This window comes from Macaca fascicularis, chromosome 10 (assembly GCF_037993035.2).
Source record: "Macaca fascicularis isolate 582-1 chromosome 10, T2T-MFA8v1.1".
Classification (NCBI taxonomy): Eukaryota; Metazoa; Chordata; class Mammalia; order Primates; family Cercopithecidae; genus Macaca; species Macaca fascicularis.
The window spans coordinates 495,347-513,485 of NC_088384.1; the positions used below are offsets into that span (position 1 = coordinate 495,347).

General features: G+C 48.2%; 1 long non-coding RNA gene and 1 pseudogene across 1 annotated transcript in view; one reads left to right on the forward strand and one right to left on the reverse strand.

Moving 5' to 3' along the window:
- The window catches only part of LOC135965382 (uncharacterized), a 50,663-nt gene that overhangs the window by 25,005 nt on the left and 7,519 nt on the right, over nt 1-18,139 (forward strand). The gene's annotated exons all lie outside the window — the stretch shown is intronic.
- On the reverse strand, nt 347-9,949 carry LOC135965381 (uncharacterized; annotated as a pseudogene).

Sequence of the window (18,139 nt, forward strand, 5' to 3'; positions counted from 1 at the left end):
TAAGCAATTCTCCTGCTTCAGCCTCCTAAGTAGCTGGGATTACAGGTGCCCGCCACCACATCCGGGTAATTTTTGCATTTTTAGTAGAGATGGGGTTTCACCATGTTGACCAGGCTGGTCTCAAACTCGTGACCTCAAGTGATCCACCCGCCTTGGCCTTCCAAGGGGTTGGGATTACAGGCGTGAGCCACCGTGCCCGGTCTGTCTGCCTCTTAGTTAGAACCTGTGTATTTTATGTTTTACATTTCACTTTTCTGGGTCAGAACAGTAGTGTTTCTTTTTCGTAGTGTTGCTATGAATGTCCTTTACGGTTAGGAGACTGGGTTGGCTGCCCACTGGAGAGTGGTATCACTGGGTCACGGTCACCATCTGCCACAGCAGCGTCCAGAGTGTTTAGAGTCTTTCCTGGACGTAGACACCCTTTTGTCTGACATTCAGATAAAACCAATCACCGCATTCAGATAAAGAGGTCAGAGCTGGGAACCGTTAGTTCACATCCACCTCTCCCGAGAGTGTTCACGCCTCTTCCACGCGGGGCTAGGCTGCTGCTGAGCATGGTTCTGCTGGCTGTGGCTGTGGCCTCTTTCCTCAACCACAGCCATCGCAGGCCTGCCACAGTTTTTATTCTTCTAGAAGAGAATAGGCAACACAAGAGAAGCAAGGTATGTTAGATATGAAACCGTTAAAAATTATTTCCTCAAACATTGTATATATTTTTTGCCCATACCTAATTTGATAGCAATTTTAAAAAGATTAAAATGAAAAAAAAAATTCCCCTATATTAAGTCTTTGAAAGGCATCCAACTTAGTTTTCATACAATTATTCTCTCTTTGGAGTCATACTTTGTTGGTTTCAGTAATGTGTAACAAATGCACCAGCATAAACAGATTTAGGAGCAAACAACTGCTTCGTAATTATAGTTCAGCTCGCGGGGCCCAGCTGTGGGGGTGCAGCCTGCGCCTGCCTGTGCGCCAATAGGGCTGGTCACCTTGAGCATCTGGGAGTGTCTGGGTAAGTGAGGTCTGGGCAAGGCAGCGTCCACACACCTGCGTAGTTCTCACTTTGTCCACGTTATCCGGCAATGCCACAAAATTATCAAGTAAGTGTTCTCCAAGCGCATATTCAGTTAGTGTTTGGAAAGTGCATAGGTACCTCATACAGCACCTTTAAGAGGAACTAGGAGCCCAGGAATGAGAGCGGGTGTGAGGCCTGTACTCTCTTTGCACAGATAAAATATGCATGTGCATATCTGAGGCCAGAAAGTTAGATTGGGGCCAGAATGTGGAAGTCCTTACCTGTGGGATACTAGGGAACCACTGAGGGTTTCGGAGAGAATCGTGTCTCTGATGTGCGGCATGCCGTGGAGCCGGGGGGTGACAGGGCAGGCTCATGCAGGGCACTCGCCGTGGCCGGAGGAGGAGAGAAGGCAGCCAGTGAGCTGAGCAATTCGGTGCCTCGGTCAGGAGGGGAAGAGGGAGTACAGGAAGGCGGATGAAGCTGCGAGTCTGCACCCCGAGGTCGCCGTTGCGCTTTGCCGGAAATCAGGAGAAGCAAGTGTGGACCTGACTCAGAGATACTTAGAGACACCACTGCAAGCTGCAAGTTTGGAAATACAGGAGGAGGCTTGGGGAAAATCTGGAGCAGGGAGCATTTGGGAGCCTCTTAGGTAGAAGTGCAGGTCAAGTAGCCAGAGTGTGAGGCGTGCATGTCTGGAGAGAGGAGGCCAAAGGAAAGCCCACATTTGGAAATGGAGGAAGGGTTGGAAGACCCAGAGAAGGCCCTGCTTAGAATCCAGAGAAGAGCTGGATGGCGCAGTTCACTAAAGCCCAGAGCCGAGAGTTTCCAGGAGAAAGTCCCAAGTGTTGCTGAAAACCAGGGGGCAGGACTCCAGTTGGAGCCTGTGGGGGAGCCTGGCGGCCCTGATCCCTGAGAGCAGCCAGAGCCTGGGTGTCATGGTGGAAGTGGGTGGGAAGTGCAGGAAGCAGGTGGAGATGGTCCTTCAAGGCCTGGTGCTTCACACAGGTAGCCAGCTGTGGACCGAGACACAACTGGAGAGGGGCCTGAACCCAGAGCATCTCCAGGTGGAGGAGGGAGCCAGGAAGGGCAAAGGTATCCGGAAGAAAGGGGGCAGGCATGGAGCCAGGTCCCCAGGGAGGCTGCAGTCTTCTTTCTCTGTTCATGGACTGGTTGTTGGTTATTTTGAGTTCTCAAAGTCGTCCACTCGGTGCGGTCCAGAGAAAGTTCCCAGGGGTCTCAAGCCGGAGCAGGCCTTGTGCTTTTCCGAACACTGTGCGTGTTGACTCAGGGTTACCGTCAATGGCTAATTCTAGCGTGTCTTTTGTTGAAGTCTGCAGAGGAGCCTCAACCAGCACCGGCTTTTGAAGAACTTAGAAAACTTGTGTTCTTCTGATTCTGGGATTTTTGCCTGAAATGCCTCGTATATTTTTGGCTAGGTGTTGTTAGCACTTGTGTTACAGCATTTGGAGCTCTGTATTTTTGTGATGTGCTAGCTGTGAGGATGTTTAAAATTAGATTCCTAGAAATCAGGTTATAGGAGCTCTCGGCCATGCTTCATGGGTTATGTTTTGACCCCTCATAGTGGACCCCGTTGCAGTGGCTATTCTTAGTATTTGTGGAACACCTGACTGGTGATGCTAGGAGAATGTGATTTGTTTTCTTTGTAAGTCTAAAGTCTAACGACCTTGTAGAGTCTTTATACCTATCTCTTATAAATCAGCTTTAATATACTTGAAAATGTCCTCATTGTGCCCTTGAAAAGCAGGCTCACATTTTAAAAGTCATCCTTTTAAAATCCTTTTCTGCAGCCTGTGCCCTTTGTCTGTTTTGTTACCTTCACTGCAACATCATGAAACAGGGACAAGGGCTAGAATCTATTTCATACACAGAGCTTGAAACAGGGACAAGGACTAGAATCTCTGTTTCATACACAGAGCTGAACTGTGCTGAGCGACCTGCTATGCTGACGTCTGTTTCTGTCATGAGAGGGAACCCAGGCCTCTTGACTTTTCCTTTTGTACATTTTCAAAAAGAATATTTTTTCCTCTCTTGGGTCCATTCCATTGTGGGATTCTCTCCTAAGGCTGTTTCTTTGCGTTCCATTTTGACAAGTATGATTTATTTCTGAGATGATGAAAGGGCAGTGAAAAGGCCTGGGAAAGAGAAAGCAGGAAGAGAAGGAATCGTCTCATGATTTTAGTCAGAAGGAAACCACTCAGACAGAAACGCTATTCCAAGTGGGTCAGATCCCAGGAAGTGGGATTGAATAAGTGACATGATATCGCACAACTGTTTTACATTCTTGCTGTTGCCAGGGGTAACGAAAAGAACGAGTATATTCATTCCGAGGTCAAATATATATCTTTGCTGACTCTGACTATAATTAGCAGAATTCGTTCAGTTCAAGTTTGAGAATACCTTTACAGAAGAGGGTCTTCGTGCCCGTGTGCCTATTTCTATTTATATGTTCACACGTATTGGAGTATAAATGTGTGTGTGCTGTGTGTGAGACCTCATTATTTGAAACAAGAAATGTGCAGTAGAGCTTATTAATTACGGGAAGGTACATTTGGGGGATAAACCACTTTGTTTAGAATTGAATAATGGGGTCTTTGAGGGATGTATATATGTATGTGTGTTTGCATTTATGTGTATGAAAGTGTGTATTGCATGTATATGTGTTGTGCATGTATGTGTGCCTTTGTGTGTAATGTACATGTGCATGCATGTGTATATGTGTGCATGTGTATTTGTGTTGCATGTATGTGTGTGCATGTGTTACGTGTTTAGGCACGACTGCACATATGTGCAAGTAGGCATGCATGGATGCTCATGTGTATATAGTTATACATGTATATTTGTGCATGTTATGTCTACACACTTACGTATGTATGTGTGTCAGAATGTGTATGTATATGCATGTGTGTTTGAGTGTTGTGTGTATGCTTGTGCGTGTGTGTTTGAGTGTTGTATGTTTGTGTGCGTGTGTTTGAGTGTTGTGTGTATGTGTACGCGTCTGTTATGTGGTGGTATTATGTGATTATGTGAACGTGTGTGCATGTGTGAATGTATGTATTGCATATAGGTGTGCGTGTCCATGTGTGTGTGTGTGTGTGTGATATGTGTCTGTGCATGCATGCATGTGCACATTTGATTTGTGAATCCTCTCTGGGAGGGGCATGTTCCTGGAGACAGTGCATGGGATCCTCCGCTGTCCTCTCAGGGAGAGAGACATTGTGAAAGTTCGAGCCATTAGGTAAACATGCCTGATGTTCTATAAAATATATATTTAAATATACCACTGGGGTTAAATATATGTTAAATGGGTGCAAAGCTGTTATATTGCATTAAAAGTCATGTTAGTACTTCCTGGTTAAAGGCTTTGTGAAAGATTTCCTGTACATGGGACATAATACACCACACAGAATTACAGCAGGTCAATGGTATTTGCCAGGAGGTCTGGCTTATGATTGGTATTTCTAGTTGCAGACATGCAGGTTGAGCTTTGCTGGACTTAGAGGAGGGTCATTGACTCTGCCCACTGAATGATACCAGCGTCTCTGCTGCTTCCTTTTTCTGCCGGCTTCATCCAGAGCTGGGACAGCTGCTCTCAGACGCATTGTACTTTTTTCTACATAAAAATCTGCAGCATTTGTTAGCAGTCCAGTAGCAGACCGAGTGGCAGGTCCAGGGGCAGGTCCAGCGTCAGGTCCAGCATCAGGTCCAGCGGCAGGTCCAGCATCAGGTCCAGGAACAGGTTCAGCGGCAGGTCCAGCGACAGGTCCAGGGGCAGGTCCAGCAGCAGGTCCAGTGTCAGGTCCAGCGGCAGGTCCAGCCAACTTTCCACATGGCCCATGTGAAAATGTACCCTCTCCCTTCCATTTTTTAAAGCAGTATCATTAGTAGAGCCTACTGCCATTTCTCCTTGAGCTCCTCACAGTGGATGGTAAGCATTTGCTTTATTAAAGCAAAGTTCCGTGCTCTTTGTGCTAAGTCCCCTCTGCCTTTCTGTGAGAGGCTAGAATTGGGATCGACCCTCAGCTGTGCCAGAGCCTTGGTACATGTCTCAGTTCTGGAATCTACTCTGTGCTTGTTGCCTTCCATCCACCGACAGCCGTCTGTCTTCCTGTCACTCCTTCAACACGGAGTCCAGCAGAGTGCACACAGGTGAGCCTGTGTGAATGCTGGTTTTGTAGGATCTTATCGGGACCTTAGTCATCTTTTCACTAGGAAACCAGACACTGCAAAGGACTTAAAGAAAAGCCCAAAGAAGCCGTATCAGTAGAATCATAGAGACAGAATTCTACAACCATAGGAAGTGGCATTGATTATCATGAAATGTGCATTTATGTGAGGCATAGTAAAACATCACATTTCTTACTGGGTAAGAGCTTGGAAAAGATTATGAAAGTATAACTGACTCTACTCTTGTATCGTAGAACATGGTAAAATGATGCAAGGTGTTGTATAGAATGGAACAAACAGAATATAATTATATAGAGTAGCGCAGAATAGAACAAATAGCATAATGTTATATAGGGTAGCATAGAACAGAAGAAACAGTGTAACATTATGTAGTATAGTATACAATAGGAAAAATCGTATTACATGGTCTAGAATAGAACAAGTGGGATAGTATTGTAGAGTATACAGTTGAACTAATGACGTAGTATTGCATAGCATAATACAATCTAGATTAGAACACACAGCATAGTATTAATATTACGTAGTGTGGTGTGGAATAGTAGAGTCGCATGGCACAGAACAGAGAGGATAGTGTTCTGTAGCACTGATGCAGGAGTTTTGCTCTTTAGCTCAGCTGGGTCCAGGTTCTTGTCTAATGACCAGGAAGAAACAGGCACGGGGACATCGAAGAGTGAGTGCAGTGGAACTCGTTAAGCTAAAAGTTAAGCTCTCAGCGAAAAGAGGGGTCCTGAGAGCAGATTGCTGGTCGCCCCCTTCCCAGTTGACTACAAGGGCTTTTATATAGAAGCTGATGGGGCTGGTCTCGCTGTCTAAGGAGCAAATATCTGGTGGTTCCACCCCATTCCCTCGTGTGCATGGGGACCTTTAGTCTGCTGTGAGCATGTTTAGGAGGGCCCCCCCGTGCAAGTCCCCCTATCTGCACAAAACATGGGCTGGAGGCTCTCTGGGACCCTTCCCTTACTGTCTGCCTAAAGCAAGCTGGCTAACTCCTTTCTGTATAGAAGAAAATAGAATAGAATAGAACAGATAGTACAGCGTTTTATAGTATGGAGTGAAGCTGTAGTATTCTATCATAGAGAATGGAATAGTATAGAATAGAACAAACAGATCGTACTAGTGTAGTATAGAATAGTAGCCTCATGCAGCACGGAGCAGTGTTGTTCTCCCTATGTACAGAGTGTAACCACCAGGAGAGCGTTCTTCAGTGGGGCGTCACTGGCCCTTCATATTTCTTTGGTTCTGCGGAAATGAGGAGAGGAAGTTAATAGAGGGGGAGGAGGTTGGCTTTCTTACTTTTAAGGCGCTCATTACTTCTTGGGGATCATTTGATGGTCCCCTTTGGTAGTATTCTGTGAAGCAGTCTCTGTACTCTGTGTAGGGTGAAATGTGGAGCAGTCTGTGGACTCTGTGTAGGGTGAAATGTGGAGCAGTCTGTGGACTCTGTGTAGGGTGAAACATGAAGCAGTTGAGAAAGGATGAAGTCAGAAGTAGCTCAGCAGAGATGCACCAACTCTTACCTGGGAGACTGTGGAGCAGTCTGTGGACTCTGTGTAGGGTGAAATGAGGTGTTTTGTGTGAATTGTTGTCTCATGCCTGGCACATGGCAGAGCCTCCGTGGATCTTGCCGTCGTGAACCCTCTGATAACTTCTCTACAGTGCCCTCCACACTATAAATACCACACATTGTGGGAAGTCCGGGCCTTTTCAAAGGCTGGGTTTCATTTTAACAAAATTGTTATGCCCTGCTTATTTGGAATGGCCAGATCATCCTGCACTTCTGACTTCACCTGTCCAGCTGGGTACACCTCCCTGCGTGCTGCCAAGGTTTACGGCGGAATTCCCTGACGCCACTACCCTCACTGCCTGCACCTGAATCTGCTGTGGGGTCATTTCCTTATTGGACTTGTCTGGGGACCTCCTGAGGGGTGGATGGGTGAGGACTGGGTTATCTGGGGAAGGTGTTCATGGCATTCCTGTTTTCAGTTTGTGTCTCTGTTGGAAGAGATGCTTTTAGCACATCCGTTAATCCAGACGTGATTAGCAAGGAGTGTCTCTCCCAGGTAAGAGTTGGTGCATCTCTGCTGAGCTACTTCTGACTTCATCCTTTTTAAAGTCTGTTACAAAGAGAACTTTGGTTTCTCAAGGTTTAAGAATTGATGTCAAAGAGCAATTTAGTGTTCTTTTTGAGTCACCAGCCTTGCTGTGGATGATTCATGAGTCCTTGGTGGTTAGGGCCACAGCACAATCGGTGGGCCGTCTGTTCCCCACCCTGGTGGATACTTTCTCACCCAAAGAAATGTATTCTGTTAACATGTCTCAGTTAGAATATTTTAGTAGGAGACAGAGTTATGGCTCTTGTTTTAATTTGTAATAGATGATTACTGTAGCAGGGTCAAGGTTGAGACTTGCAGTGTAGCTCATGGAAAACATTGATTAGAAACACCCAAAATATATCACCAGCTTTGTTGCTGCAGCTCCAAGGGACTAGGAATGCATATATATTTTTTCTTTTGTTATTATTTATTATTTTTATTTTTGAGACAGAGTCTTGCTCTGTCACCCAGGCTGGATTGCAGTGGCATAATCTCAGCTCACTGTAACCTCTGCTTCCAGGGTTCAAGAGAATCTTGTGTCTCAGCCTCCCAAGTAGCTGGGATTACATGTGCCTGCCACCATGCCCAGCTAATTTTTGTATTTTTAGTAGAGACAGGGGTCTCACCGTGTTGGCCAGGCTGGTCTTGAACTCCTGACCTCAAGGGATCTGCCAACCTTGGCCTCCCAAAGTGCTTACATTACACACATGAGCCACTGTGCCTGGCCGCCATGATCATTTTAAATGTGGCACTGAATATCTGCCTTTTTTTTTTTTTTTTAAGAAGTGCAAATGTTACCTCTCACACCTCTATTCTGTTGCTGGCCTGGGCTGGCCAGCAGGGTTCCCAGGCTCGAGGCCATGTCTGAAGTGTTGTTGGACAGTGTGGATCTGTGACCCCTTGGTCTTTGGGGACGTGGGGCACCCCGAGACACCCACAGTCTTGCGAGGGCTTACGGCTCTGTGTGTGGCTGCTGTGAGGCAGCCTTCGGTGGGGAGGAAGGAGAGCAGAGCCCATCTGTCCTGGTGCGGAAAATGCCCAAGAAACCAAAGAAATGGTACAAAAAAAATCATCTGCCCTGGTGCCATTTCTGTAAAAAAAAAAAAAAAAAAAAAAAAAAAAAAAAAATTCACTCTGAATGTGGTTCTGTGCTTGAGGAGGATAGAAAATACCTGGAAAGGCACAGAAAGTGTTCTTATGGGGTCAGCGCCGGGAAGTGGGATGGGAGGCTTGGGAGTGTGTGCAAAGGAGGAAGTGGCATATTTTATTCTAGTTTATTTGGTAGAGCAAGTGATGAAAGTGAAGCTTGAGTGATCAGAGCAGCTCGGCCTGGCCATGGGTAGATCCCAGCGTGTCCCGCCTCCCGCCTGCAGCTGCAGCTCTGTTTCTCCGTCACAAATGAGACAGGTGGCCTGAGGTTGTGGGCCGAGGAGGGGCAGCTCGGTGTTCCCAGCACCTGACTGTTCAGGCTGCTCTTGGGCCAGCCTGAGGGAAGGGGCGGAGGAGAGCTGGGAGGGTGCACAGTGCGTCCTCCTCCCCCGCCCTGGGACTGAGGTAAGCCCAGGCTGCTGTCAGGATGGAGGAAGATGCCCTCAGGACGGAGGAAGAGGCCGATGGAGTTTGGTCAGCAGCCAGTGTTGTCTTTCCCACAGGGGATACGCAGTGCCCCAACTAGCAGGAAAAAACTCTGCTTTAGTTTTTAAATTTTGCTCATTCTCTTTATCGTGCTGGTCATGGTAAGATTTGGATATTGTTGGTAGGAATCAGTGTCAATTGCGTACAGTTGACTATTGTCCAACACAAGCTTGAGCTTTGCGGGTCAACTTATAGGTGGATTTTTTCAACCAAACTCAGGGAGAAAATACAGTGTTCTGCCACATGAAACGCATGTCGGAGGGCTGATTCTTTGTACACGCAGAAAATACAGTGTTCCTGCCATGTGAAACGCGTGTCGGAGGGCCGACTCTTTGTACACGCAGGTTCGGCAGGTCCACCTGTGGGGCTTGAATGTGCCTGGATTTGGTGTCCATGGGGTCCTGGAACCGACTCCCTGAGTCCAGCGAGGCTGGCCCCGGGATCGACTCCTTGAGGACAGCGAGGCTGGCCCCAGGACCGGCTCCCTGAGGACAGCGAGGCTGTTTCTAGTAGCAGGTGGTTTATTTTGTGTTTTCCCCCTGGCTCCACACCCCGTTCTCAAAGACACGGCTGTCACAGGGGGACCAGCTGGGGCAGGGGAAGAGTGGAGGGCACCTGGTAGAAGTGGCCGTGGACTCTCTTAGGAACGATAACCGTGACACCTACCGTAGACGAAGATGTTGTTGGTCTGCACTCTTCTCGTGTTGGTCTGGGGCATACAGTGGCCGTGGGCTGGTGTGGTCCACAGCCCCGGTCTGGGGCATGCAGTGGCTTTGGGCTGGTGTGGTCCACAGCCCCGGGCTCCGTGGTCCCTGACCCTGAAATCCCATCCGGTCCTGTGTCACCTTGGGCCAGCTGTCTCCTGAGGGGAAGGGAACAGGGAACAGCCCTCCCCGCATGGCCTCCCCAGCACCACCCACCCCCAGGACCTCCAGTGTTGACCCTGCTGGGGGCTCCTCTCTCCTGGGGGGACCTTGTCCCAACAAGAGGACTCCATGGGCTGCAGGAGGTGTCGAGCTATTTTCTCTCCTGGAACTGGGTTGCTGGCAGCTCCCAGATGCAGGAGGAAAGGCTCAGAAGTGCCTTCATAATAAGGAGTTGTTGACGTGAACTTTGGACAGCAAACACTGCTTACATTTCCTTTTCCATTTTGATGCGTTAATGGTGTGCGGCAACACCGTGACACACGGGGATGCAGGTGATGGGTGACCCCCCCGCAAGGGGGCCATGCACCTGTTTGATAAGAAGGCATGCTTCTCTTACTGCAAATAAAAGCTGTTAATGGTTTTCTGCCAGAAAGACCCTGTCCTTTATGTAGGATACATAGCGGATCATTTGGCAAGGGATTGGGGATTTGGGGTTAAACTAAAAACAAATTAATTTCATTTTGTAGCACTCTGAACCCATTTGAGTTAATTATTCATTGAGAATTTGAATAGCACACACTGTTCTGACTTCCAATTTCCCCCTAATGAACGGCATTTGCTGTAACATGACAAAACCCTTAGTCTTAGAATTACTGGGTAATGTGGAAAAAGTCAAAGTTGGTTCTCTGTTGTTTTGCTTTAAGGAAATTATATTACTTTGCAGCCACTTAGTTTTCTCCTTTCCAGTAAGAAAAATTGCTTTCTTACTACCTGAAAATTCGTGAAGGTCAAGGGGACACAGGCTGCAGTGCATTAAAAGCCACCATCAAATGTGGACGTGGACCGAGTTTTCCCCTGTTCTCTCCCACCATCAAATGTGGATGTGGACTCAGTTTCCCCCTGGTCTCGCCCATCATCAAATGTGGACTTTGACCCAGTTTCCCCGTGTTCTCGCCCATCATCAAACGTGGACGTGGACCCAGTTTCCCCCGTTCTTTCCCACCATCAAATGTGGACGTGGACCCAGCTTCCCCCTGTTCTTGCTAACCATCAAATGTGGACTTGGACACACTTTCCCTCTGTTCTTGCCCACCATCAAATGTGGACACGGATTCAGTTTCCCTCTGTTCTTGCCCACCATCAAATATAGATGTGGACCTAGTTACCTTCTGTTCTCACCCACCATCAAATGTGGGTATGGACCCAATTTCCTTCTGTTCTTGCCCACCATCAAATGTGGGCATGGACTCAGTTTCCCTCGGTTCGTGCCTACCTTGCCACCATGGCTCATTTCACAATCACTCAGGAAAGGAAGAAACATTATTTTTAATAGGCATGAAGGCAGTTGTTTTTAACCTAAGGAACAGGACATAATTCCAGCAATGGGAATGACCAGCCGAGTGGGTCTGTGTGAGGTTTGGAAGAAAAAAAGGATTTTAACTTCCCCTCTCTGTGTGTGCCCACCTCCCCCAGTTGAGAGTCACAGATTTAATTACTTTAATTTTGAGCTTAAAATAATTTGACAACCTAACAAAAACTACTACAGTCCTATAAAATTCTGCTGTGTGTTTGGTTTTTCAGTTGCTTTTCTGAATATGGTAAATGAATGCATTATGAGTTGTTATTTTAGTAATTGCTGTAAAAATTAATGTATGTTATAACCAAGTGTTATAAAGTTAATTTAGCACCAAAGGAAAGCTAAAGCTGCATTGATTTCCCAGTGTAGTTGTGCATAACAACGGCTCCATGAGGCAGGGGCTGTGACCCTGCAGTCTGGTGGGAGCAGGTGCCACCTGGCTGGTGCGTTCGCTGCCCGTCCCCTCTTGCTGCCAGGCAGCTTTGCAGTTTCCAGGCTATGCGGGAATTGAGGCCGGTGGTCAGTAAGAGACGGTGGGTAGTTGGGTGGTGCAGGTTGACGTGGGGTGGAAGGAGGCGTGGAGAGTCTGGGGAAGCCTGGACAGCAGCTCCGGTACCTGCACAGGGGAGCAGGGTGCAGCGGCACGGGACAGTGAGTAGCTCCTGGAAACAGCCGTTGGGGTTTTTATAGATGAGTCTGTCTTCAGCTCTGCATCCCTTTCCTGCTGAGTCCGGGTGGAGAGTGGAGGCGTCGAGCGCTTGTTTCTCCAGGTGAGGGCCCATCGGACACAGCCAGTGTTTCCTGGAGTCCCCTCACCTGGGAACGTGCCCCTGCTCTTTTCAGAACAAAAGAAATCTTAGTTAAACTTGACACATCACCTTTCCAGAAGGTGTTTAAGTCTGTATGCCTGTTAAGTCACCTAACTTTAAAAAGTAATGATACAATATGCTTCTTTTTAGGGGAGAGAACCTAGCTGATTTAAAAGATAAAATCAGAGGTTGGGGTCGCAGCATTGTGGAGGAGACTTGGTTTATGTCCTAGTGGGCAGCAGTGTTTCCTCAACTATGGTGTTTGCTCTATTATTACATTACAGAGGTGACACTTCAAGCATAGGGAAATGGAAGGCAAAACAGCGCCCCCATTCAGAGATAAACGTTATCAACATATTCATGCACTTCCTTCTGCTGTTTTTGCTCTTCACTTTTTGTTTTAAGACCACGTTCGTAGGATGGATATATAATTGTTTATGGTGACTTTAAAAGCACCTTTCTTGCTAAAAAGAGTATTTTTTCAGTCTGGAAAATTTAGACAACATGTTTTGTTTAAAAATTAATTATAATACCACCGTGAAGTCATCAATGTTTTTATACATTTTCTTGGTCTCTTTATGGACTTAATAGATACAATTTAACAAATTGGAAATAACGTAATATTATGCATAAAATGTTTCTTGGCATTAGAGATGGAGCAGAGAGGAGGCACAGGGCTTCCCGCTGGCTGAGGTCCTCCCAGGGTGTGACCAGCAGCCTCCCAAGTTTAGGGTCTGCACGGAGTAAGATTTCTAAATTGCCTTACACCACAACCCCTGCAGCCACGCGTCCCTTTGATAAGGGGGTGTACTCTGATAGATTTTTCAAGACAAGAGTTTGCTGGATCTGAGGCTGTTTCAGCTGCTTCTGGAGACGGCAGGTCTGGGACGTTTGTGCCAGCTCTCCCTCAAGACCCCACGGATGCCACATCCTCATCTTTTGGAACCCAGTGTTGTAGAGGAGAAATCTGAAGCCAGTTTGATTTTTGCTTCTTGGTAGGAAACTGATGTTTTCAGGCTTTTCCCCTTTATTTCCATAATGAAGATGATGTCCAACCTCATCCAGAGGTGTGTTTGTTACCTTGTCGGGAATGTCCAGCCCTTATGTCCCCCTTCAGGTCCTCAGTCCCTTTCTCAACTTCCTCGCAATCCTCCCCATCTCATCCATCTTCACTGTAATTCTGTTATTTTTTTTCATTTTTGTGCTCACTTTCCCATGCGACTTTTGTTCTTGTTTCACAGATGCCCGTGCCAAACTTTATGTCTGGGGCTCGAGGGCCGTGTTTTATTCTGTCTGCCTCTGCATGTACTTTTGAGAAGTGGGGTTGGAGGTTGCCCCCCAGGTGCTGTTTCAGCTGGACCTGCCCAGACTCTGTGAATTGGGGGCGTCGGGCAAATCCCATGTGGCTCTATGGTGGGCCGTGCCGCTGAACCGTACGTCTGAGGTTTGGGGGCCGTGTTTCATTCTGTCTGCCTCTGCATGTACTTTTGAGAAGTGAGGGTGGGGGTTGCCCCCTGGGTGTTTCAGCTGCACCTGCCCAGACTCCCTGAAGTGGGAAGGTCGGGCAGAACCCGTGTGGCACTACAGTGGGCTCTGGTGCTGACAGAGCAAGAAGCCGCACTCCCAGGACGTGCTTGCAGCTGTGGGCAGGACTGGGATTGTGACAGGATCATTTCCTTCTCTAAAATACATCTCAACTGTTATCCAGAGGGTTGGCTGTAGGCTTTCAACAGCTTCACTCTTCTTAGTTACCAGGAGACAATTCACTAAACAGAGTTGCTGTCAGGGTTTAATTAGGAATTTCTGCGAGAGGCTGGTGGTACAGCTCCCTCTTCAAGCCTCCTGCAGCCTACCCGTCCCCACTCTTGGGCCCAGCCACCTGCATTGGTCTGTGGAGACTGCACATTCTCTGTTCTCCTAAGGGGCTCCTGGACTTCGGGACAGCCTTGGTAAGTTGATGTGTAACTCCCAGTCTCTTCTCTCTTTAAGTAAGTACGTTCATGGAATCCTGATCTTCGAAATTGTTTCATCTTTGTAAAACAGCCATAGTTTCCTAAGCCACCTTGTGTCTGAGTGTGAATCACTTGTTATTTTTCACTGCAGAATGAACAGAACTGGAATCATAAGATTTAGAGGGTGATGAAAAGACAGAGGTTAGCATATTCCATTTTCTCACCTTTTCCTTACACTTTTTCCTTAAATGCACCCCTCGTATGTCTGTGAAGTTCTTCCCAATTCTGTAACGTCACTCTATCCGCAAGTGGAACATTTGTGAACACTAACAAGTATTGATGTATACACCTCTGCAACCCCGCTGGAGTTAATGCTTTTTATTTATGAATGGATGGTCATCAGATGGCCAGAGGGATTCCCTGTGAATTGCGGGGGTCCTCATGCCTGCTTGTGAGTGACATGCACATGGCGAGGGCTAGGGAATCTCAGTCTCTGTGATTTGAGTTTTGACATCGTTTACGCAAGGCAGGTGGATGACTCTTTGAGCTTGGCATGCTCCTGGGTGGCACAGCACAGCTGACATGGAGTGGGGCAAGGGCTTGTTCCACGAGTTTCTGTGTTTTTGTTTTTGTTGTTGTTGTTGTTGTTATTTTTTTTGAGATGGAGTCTCTCTCTGTCACTCAGGCTGGAGTGCAGTGGCGCGATCCAGGCTCACTGAAAGCTCCACCTCCCGTGTTCACACCATTCTCCTGCCTCAGCCTCCCGAGTAGCTGGGACTACAGGTGCCCACACCACGCCCTGCTAAATTTTTTGTATTTTTAGTAGAGACGAGGTTTCACAGTGTTAACCAGGATGGTCTCGATCTCCTGACATTGTGATCCACCCGCCTTGGCCTCCTGAAGTGCTGGGATTGCAGGCGTGAGCCACCGTGCCTGGCCTGTTTTTGTTTTTTTGAGACGGAGTCTTGCTCTGTCATCCAGATTGAAGTGCAGTGTCATGATCTAGGCTCACTGCAACCTCCACTCACTGCAACCTCTGCCTTTCAGTTCGAGCAATTCTCTTGCCTCAGCCCCCCTAGTAGCTGGGATTACAGGCATGTGCCACCATGCCTGGCTGATTTTTGTATTTTTAGTAGAGACAGGATTTTGCCATGTTGGTCGGCTGGTCTTAAACTGTTGGCCCCATGTGATCCACCCGCCTTGGCCTCCCAAAGTGCTGAGATTACAGGCATGGGCCACTGCACCCGGCCCTGTGTTTGACTCTTAAATCTTCTTTTTCTTTTTAATATTTCTGTTTCTGGACGGCCACTCAGTGGATATGGAGGAAGAGTTCACAGATGTCCGTATTACATTTCTTACTTAAATTAGCCTCCCTTGAACACTGCTGTAGGGTACAGATGCATGAAAGGCTGAAAGGGTGGTTGCGTCCCAGTAAGTGTGAGCGTGGAGCTGGTCTGTGAGACCCCGGTGCCAGTGAAGGCACCCGTGTGAGATGGCCTGGGATGGGGGTGTTCAGAGCCCTGACCGTGGCACACACCCTTCAGCTTTGATGTTTCAGGCCATTGCTCTGGTCATCAGTGAGCAGAAGGTCTAACAGCAGTGATATTTATCACTAGCTGTGTTGGCCAATGTGTTAGGAGGGTGAACCTGTTTGACTTAAGCTGTTTGACGGGTTTGCATTTAAATAGACAACTGGTGACCTGGTGCCTGGACGCTTGCTCTGTGACTTGCCCTACGTGGCTTCTCCCTCTGGTATGTGTTAGATGAGATGGGCGTGTTTAGGGTGGTGTGGCCCTAGACTAGAAATGCAAACCCTGCCTCACCCCAGATCTGCCCCACCCCAGTGTGACTTTTGGAGATGGAGGCCCAGCATCCTTCACCTGCCCTCCAGGGTGATGCTGAGGATGCTGAGGTTTCAGAGCGCTGCTTTGTTGGCACTCCAGCAAGTCCTGCTTAAAGAGGCCAGGATCTGAAATGGCAGGTTACCACATTGTATAGCAGAAAAATAGAAACGTTTCCTTAGAATGGGCGTAGGAAGAAAAATGATTTCCTTCACCATATCTGGAAAAGATTTCAAATTAGCAGGCACTATTTGGAATTATTAGTGGTCTCCTGTATTTCTTATCTTTTTTTTTGTTTTTTCTTTATTTTGATACAGGGTCTCACCCTGATGCCCAGGCTGGAGTGCAGTGGTGCAATCTTGGCTCCCTGCAACCTCTGCCTCCTGGACTCAGGTGATCGTCTCACCTCAGCCCCCTGAGTATCTGGGACTACAGGCACGATACCATACCTGGCTATTTTTTTTTTTTTTTTTTTTTTTTGTAGAGACGAGTCTTGCTATGTTGCCCAGGGTGGTCTCAAATTCAAGCATTTGTCCTGCCTCAGTCTCCCAAAATGCTTCTGTACCCCTGACCCAACAAGGAAGGACAAGAGGCGTGAGCCACACTCCTGGCCTCCTGTCTTTCCTTGTTGGAGCAGGGATGTAGAAGCACTTGCCGCAGCTGACTTGAGTATATCTCGTTTTGCTTTGTTTTCGTCACGGGTAACCTGGCAGTGCTGTGCACCAGTGCTGCTGGCCAGTTGTTTTTTCGATGGACTGGCAGAAAATCAATCTGAGACCCGGGTTCCTTTCTCCCCGGGTACTGACCAGGTGGGAGAGGAAGGACGTTATCTGAGTATCAACTTCATGAGGGCTGGTGGGGAAACGTCAACTTTAAGGTGCCTGGGATCTAAGGCATGGAACCCAGAGTGCAGCGGAACATAGGGGATGTATCCTTGGGAGCAGAGACGTGCGGTCCAGTGCCCTCGTTCCTGGCAGGTTCTGAGTGCAAGAAAAGGTTAGTGACCCAGCCGAAGTCACGGAGCAACCTGCCAAGACCTGCCTGGATGTGTGGCTGGCATCTGTGCTGGCCCCAAAACTGCCCATTTGGGGATTCCTTGCAGTTTCAGACCCATCTAGGGGTCCGGAGAGGGTCCCAACCATGACCTCAAAGAAAGAGGTGTTGCCTTGAGATCCTCCAAGGTGAGGGTAGGAATTTTTTTTTTTGTTTCAATTAGCAATAATTTGTTGTGAATGATCTTGGACCTATTTTCCACTTCTTTGTATAGGAAGAGAGACAGAATAAAAAGTCTCAATGTGCCAGATGCCATGTAATGAAGTCGTGGGTTTAACATTGTTGATTATTATGTAACATCACGTTAAGTGGAACATATTCACACGTGTCCACAGCGTGTGCGTGTGCCCAGTCCGATGAGCACGTTGGGTTGGGGTCGCTGCTGGTTCATGCAGCCCCTCTGGGTGGTGCTTTCTCTGTGACTTGCCCAACACCGTTGCTGCTGCCTCTGTTGGAGTTCAGCCTTGACCGGCCTTGCTGCCACCAGGTTCTCGGGGCCTGTGCACCCTCTTCCCCGCGCGCACCCTCTACCCCGCGTGCACGTTCTTCCTGGGGCACACCCTCGTCTCCGCGAGCACCCTCGTCCTCTGTCCTGCCCACCCGGGGTCTGCTGTGTGTTTCTACTCAGCCCATGCCTGCCTCTTGCTGTGAGCTCAGTTTATTGAGGTGCGGTGAGAAACCAACAGAGGGGAGCAGTGTCCCAGCTTGTCAGGGCAGGAGGGAGCCTTGGGCATCTCTTCCCCAACTCTGGCGACCCACCCTTCGCGATATAGTGCTGGGGAGAGAGGTGAGTTCTAAAGGTAAGACGGCCGTGATTTCCTGAGTCTTAATTACCTAACACTGGGTCATCTGCCATGTCGCCTCATCGAAGGGCACCTCTAGAGACAAAGCAAAGCCTCTGGTGGCCGTGGGCGGGGTGGCCATGCCTGTCTGTGGGTTCTGTAGAACCTACCCAAAGCCCCTCCAGCCGTGGGGATGTTCAGGCACTTGCCGCCTGTAGGAAGTGTGCGTTAGCCACGTGGTAGGTGCGGACGCCTGGAGGGATAGGCACAGGCCCACAGGCGTGGTGAGTGTGGGAGATTTAGCCACGTGGGGACGTGTGGCGGGATAGGCACAGGACCACAGACGTGGCGGGTGTGAGAGAAAGTGCACAGAGTGCCCAGCAGATGGCGTGTGGTCAGCGGAAGCCGTGAACACAGGCCGGGCTCGGGAGACACATTTGGAAATACACTTTAAGCAACATCAATGGATAATGCTGCGATTTGGTTTCCTCCCGTGGTCCAAAACATGTTCTAGAGATGCCGCTGCT